Here is a 6,304-nt window from a genome sequence, read left to right on the forward strand (position 1 = left end):
TAGATCAAAGACATATTTGGGTTTGAACATTGTGACAAGCAGTAAGACCCACATTCTATTTTCATCACAAAGAGATTATGCGGGTGTTAAATAGAGGTTGGACAAGCATTCAATAATTAAGTCTTTTTCAATGTAATGAATGCGTTCCTCTACAATGGTATTTAAAGAATGGTGAAAAGTCCTAATTCATAACGTAAGACTTAATAAAAATCAGCGGTAACTCTCTTACCAAATTGTTCATACAACTAACCATTCTACTTATAGCAGATCTCTTGCTTGATTAACAGGATCACCTAAATCCTTATAAAATCTTTAATCTTTGGTTGTCTTTTTTTTTGGGGGGGGGGGGGCGGTGGAGTATCGATGTCAACCCTGTATGTTTGTCTTCGATGCTCCATTTTATTTCCTTTATAGGAGTTTTTCAATGATTATATGCTTCTTCGAACATGGCGAATTGTGTGCACCGCTAGTAAATCGAAACCTTATGGAGCAAAGTTGAAAATCTGCACAGGACGAAGTAGCTTTGTGCGTTGTGGGGGCGTGTAACATTTGAAGAAAATTAAAATCCATTGGTACCGGAAATGTTTTTTTTTCGTACACATATCAACGGGTGGAATATTGTAAAAGAACTAACTAAAATCTAAATACAAGTGAATAGAATAGTGTCACGGGATCTTTCATCTGAAGTCATCTGAAGAGGGGGGGGAGAGGTGTCTTCTACTGATGACGTTGAGCCTGTGGAAAAAAAATTATCAAGATATCATTACTATCAAAATACATGCTGCTATTATTTTCTGGTGCCACTACCTCTACCAGAAGAAACATATAATTTTGCAGTACTTAGAATGATCACAAGGCTAAAAAGTTGAAATATGTTACACTAACATTCATAATAACAGGAAATCATTCCTCTAGAAATGTTCAATTTAACATGTTTTGCTTTTGCTCTTCCGCCATATCTGATGACTGTCCTAGAAGAGTTGTGCCTTTTCTGTGGTAATGCGGAGACCCACATTAATCCACATGATACAACTACTACAATTGTCTTCGACCAGAAGATGTCAAAAGTATAAAGTTTACAACATCTAAATTTTACAGTACTTAAAAATATTACACTAAAATTGATAAGTTTTCGCGGTAAATCTCTCTCCTAGAAATGTTTAATTTAACCTGGTGTGTGAGCTTTTGCTCTTCCATCATATTCATTGAGAGTCCTAGAAGAGCTACGTCTTTTCTGTGATCTTGTATTACCCCGCTGCTTTGCTAGTGCTACACGAATGAGAGATGACAGACTTGCTGAGGAAACATGCAACCGAAGTAGTATATGTGGTTAGTCTTTAGCAGGTGGTGGGATGAGGAGAGTTAATGGATGGATAGGTTATGGTAAGTGTTAAGAGATCTGCCCAAGATTTTATTTCAGGAGAGCTTTCCTTTCGTTTCACGCACTAGTTTTCTAGTACAAGCCCCTTTTTTCAGAAGCGGACTGAGCTTATTTGTTGTATTGTCTGTCTCAAGCCATATATACCACAAGGTTGCATGATAGGCTATACAAACTTGTATATTTTATAGTACTTGTGTTGTCAATAGGCAGAAGTTATCTGTTTATTTCTCTCCTCGTCTGTCTACTAGACTTAATCAAGTGATAATGTACATGAAGGCATCTACCTCCATTGTGCCTGTAATCCCTAAAACGTGGGTTTCACTATAATACGCGAGCGTCTTGTCTAAAAACTTAATTACTGCAACGATAGACACCGAAGGCTTTAAACATATTCTGACACACACTTTAAAAGAAAGCTAGATCCGTCGCTTGAATAAACAACTACACACTTCAATCTTCAAAAGATTTTCTCCCTCGTGGCGTTTCTAACCCGCCATAATTGACAATAAGCCAACTAGTTGCCGACATTCTCTCTCACCTGTACTTAAAGTAAATTGTAGAAGATCAAACGAAGTCGTCAATATAGATGTTACAAAAGGTGGATCAACAGGCTAACTTAGAAAAAAGGCACAAAATTCAATTTCTTTTGCTCGGGTGTCTTTAATATACAGAGCGAATTTACTCAACTACGCTGAATACTCTACATAGGTGGGGGTGTTCGGTTATTTCCGCTGCATTCCGTAGGAGGGCGAAACCAAAAGTTCTGCAGGATAGTCCATGGTATGGGGTGCAAATGGTTTGATATTCTACAAAGGGAAAGACAACAACATTTTGTCCAAATTACGAAACATTTTAAATTACTCGTCGTGTTACCGTCTTCTATATACAGATTTATTACGTGTATTCATTTCGAAAACTACATAATTTCGCCAAGTGTATTTACTCCAAAGAATCATTGCACAACGCAAGCGTAAGGTTACATATCCAGTAATTTCAGTCTAGTGGAATGTCCATGGAATGGATGTGTAAGCCATTTGTGCGATACTTGTATGTCCAGCGGGCCCGTGGCTCTCAAATCATGACAATTAGATTTCAGTAGTTATTATTTTATGTAAGCTACATACATTTCTACGCTAGTTATGTCAGTTACCCAAAGGAAATAACAAGTGGTTAAATGGTGGCTCGTGGCAGTTTTCATGTAGTATGTATGTTTTTATAGGGGATGTATTTGGTAGCTGAAACTTGTCTTATTGTTGATAAAACCTTGGTGAATATAAAGATGTGGTGTCATAATAAATAGCAAGTGGATGCTGAATGGTATCGGAATATTTGCGAACTTTGTCCGTCCCAGACCCTCGGAAAATCTACATAATCAATGCTGAGGAGGAGGTGATATGCCTGTCTGCTCTCGCCCATTTCATATTTCACATGTTTAACGTTTTGTAAAAAACTAAATAAAAACCACAATAGTAAGCATACTCATCCAGCCAAATCATACAATGGCGATTATATTCTATAAAATAATTTGTGACTATGGTCTTCCAGATGTAACAGTGTCTGTCTTCCTGTCTTAAAAAACATTGTCCAAATCACCATAAACGGTTGCATTTTCCCTTTGCGGTGCACCTGTCCCATCCAGCGAGGTGGCAAAAGGGTGGGGATTATAGGTTACCTCACCACCCCACCTACCAATTCTCCCTTTATAACCCTAGCATAGCTTACAAATGTTTGGGTTTTTTTTGTATTTCCAGTGATTACTCAATTGAACCCTTATATTCAACGTCAAAAAAGTAAAATTTTGTATTGAAAACATCAGATAAAGTCATCGTAAGTGGAGCCAAAATTTAAATAAAATTTGTAAAATTTTCTCCGGGGCAACCCATCTACCGTCTTAGACCATTGGTAGATTGATCTGGAAGGGAGATTCTAGCCAAATTTAGATAATGCATTTAGCTATATCTGGACTCGGAGGTTTTAAGTTGGTCCCTGTTACACATAACCATTATAGTCTACTATCTCTAGACGAATATATGATCTGAGAAGATCAGTCCATTGGTCTTGGCGGATATTCTAGCAAAAGTCAGATAATGCATAGCTATTCTGGATTCGAGATTCTTTTGTTTCATCAAGGTTTCCGTGTTCTACCCAAATTAGACAGAGGAGCATTACACATATTTGGAAATTCCAAATTGGAATTGTATCAAAGAAGCGACAAATGCAGAAAGCAGTTTAGGAGGAATAGTCAAAAGCAGGTCAACTAGTATCGACAAAGACTATATACGTTCTGATCTGTCTGTGTGATACGTTAGCATGATTTTAGTGTACCTGCAGGTTTGACGTGAAACGCCTCCAAGTATTTTAATGTCAATTGAATCATGGGTAAAGATACCCCTGTGGTTTTACACCCATAAACACATTTCAAGTTACATGGAGGTCGGGTTATAAAACATACAAAGCCTTACAAAGTTATACATCAAAACAAATATTATTTAATTACGTATTTATAAAATTCAAGCAAAAAAGTTAGGTCCTCTTTTTTTACCATATTATTTTTATAGTTTTTTCGAGAATATAAATAAAATGTGTATAATCAGATACAATGTGTCAAGTTTTTATATATTTATGATCGCAATATCCTAACCCACGGAACAACAAACTCGTGTGCAATACAGGTGTTTACAAGAATGTGTAACGCCTCCAGGAAGCTAAAACTACGATAAAGCTTCGCGAGGCCAATAAGATTTGCCCTGAAATATGGATTTCGATAGGATTCTTTCTTGTTAGTATGTTTTGTATATTTTATTTATTGTCAAGTGTTTATTATGGATTAATTCTCGGGTAAAGCAACCATAGAGATTTACCAGGCACTTATCGTCAATCAACTTTTGAAGTATCATTCGCGCCATTAATACAAAATGCCTCAGAAATGATTTTCGAACGGGTTCTTTCCAGTTAGCTTCTGAATTTCTTTTATTTATTCTGAAGGGTTTTTGATTTGCCTGAACCGTAGTGATTTATCAGTCGATGTACATTATTGAAAATTAAACCCCATTTAATTTAATTTTTGGTAGGCTAATTCAGCCCAAGAATTCCGTCCTCTTTATTACAATTTCTTTTCCTTTATTTCCCGTAATTCACCTTAACATTTGAAGCCCGGTATACTAATAGAGATGGCAGCCAAGGTTACTGTAATGTAGCATTCAAAAGTTGGGACAGTGGCAGTAGAGCGGCAGGGCAATGTTCTATAGACTAGAATGTTCCGAGTTCTAATCTGTCTGGCGATATGAAGAACCTTCAGGATTTTTCAAATTCTGTTCGCACTTGCCAGGTGTTACCTGGGTGCTTGACAAGGAAAGTGTGCTTAGTTGTTCGGATGGGCGGATGGGGTGCGAGGTCCATTGTACAAATTGACGTGGACGTAAAATAACTTTTAGTGGTAAGCGGAAGCGCCGCTGTCCGGGATAAATTATCCCTCGCGCATGAAAATTGCCGTAAGTTAGTCTGAAAATGATCGAAGTATTGTGTTGGCAAGACTGTAAACCCCATTTCATTTACATTCCATGATTCAAAAACAGTTTTGGTTTTGAGTACAGGCGTTGACCTGTGCTACAACAAATTGACATTATGGTAATAATTTTAGAATGACCAAAGTCAAATGTTACAAAAAGTTAACGGCATTCCATTTGATTCTGCTTATGAAATGCTAGTCCAACTAACTTTAGGATAACTTATCGCGTTTGTAAGGTAAGTTCCATGTCGAGCCTAATACACATTATTTCCGGCTCAGACAGTCGGGTCACGGCTTTTCTTTCCTTTATATACAAGTCAATAAGAACCATAAATAGTCATCCTATCTGTGTATAAATATGATAGGTATATAATATCAATGAACAAAAGAAGGAAATAAAGGACTTCGATTTTTAAGATGACGTCGCGTGAGAACCTTTCGTCTATGACTCACGCATACCGAATCAGTGGTTAAGCGAAAAGTGGGCGTGGAGGACGTAATCGGGTGTATGGGCTATCTATTACCACCGAGGGGTGCTCTTTTTATTTGCAAGGTACACGTTGCTTGAAGGCAACAATTTACAAATTAGTCTTGCCTATATAAATATGTCGCTCAAGCGACAGTCATCATATATAACCATATGATCTTAGGTGACCGTATTGTGGCAGAGATCTACTCTATAATTTACAGACATTATGAGATAACTTAGTTTGCTTATAAATCTACAGTCTGTAGTCTTGAGGCTAGTAATTTTACTAGAGTTTAAATGTTAGCTAGTAATTGTTAATTTAGCTATATAGATTAAATGTGACATGCTTTGTGTACGTCAAGCTCTAGACTCCGCTGTTTGAACACTGCGCAATATTAAATGGTTGTATATAATTTCAGCATTCCGTGGTCTTCTGCTTAGCAAGATATAAAATGGGGTTTAACGTCCTACATTTCTGCACCTACTTTAATTATGTGTGCTATGAGGGAAAGTTATCCTGCGGGGTTTCTGTATTCTCCATCAAATTACAACTGTCAAGGATTCTTTTACTCGGTGTTTTGTGTTATCCTAACTACGGTTTTTCTTAGCCATGCCTTCCGTCTTGCACCACTTTCAAGAAGAATCCAGAGACGTGTCTACGACACATAAAGAGGTACTAGCGACATTGCCAATTCTAGTAATCAAAGGTTTTTGAAGGAGCCACAAAACATTTTATTTTATTGTTTTTCATGTTAACTTCCTGAATTTTCCAAACTCTACCTGTGTCTTATTTTTGTTTGATGTCAGTAGTATACCTCGTTATTGTTGACGATAATTATAACAAATTAATGTTTTACTTCTGTCAGAAGCTAAAGGAAAGCCGTGTCTATAGAATGTACCAGACCTCAACCGACATGTACTGGCCTCCGTAATGAAAAGTTAATCA

This window comes from Patella vulgata, chromosome 7 (assembly GCF_932274485.2).
Source record: "Patella vulgata chromosome 7, xgPatVulg1.2, whole genome shotgun sequence".
In the NCBI taxonomy this organism is placed as follows: Eukaryota; Metazoa; Mollusca; class Gastropoda; family Patellidae; genus Patella; species Patella vulgata.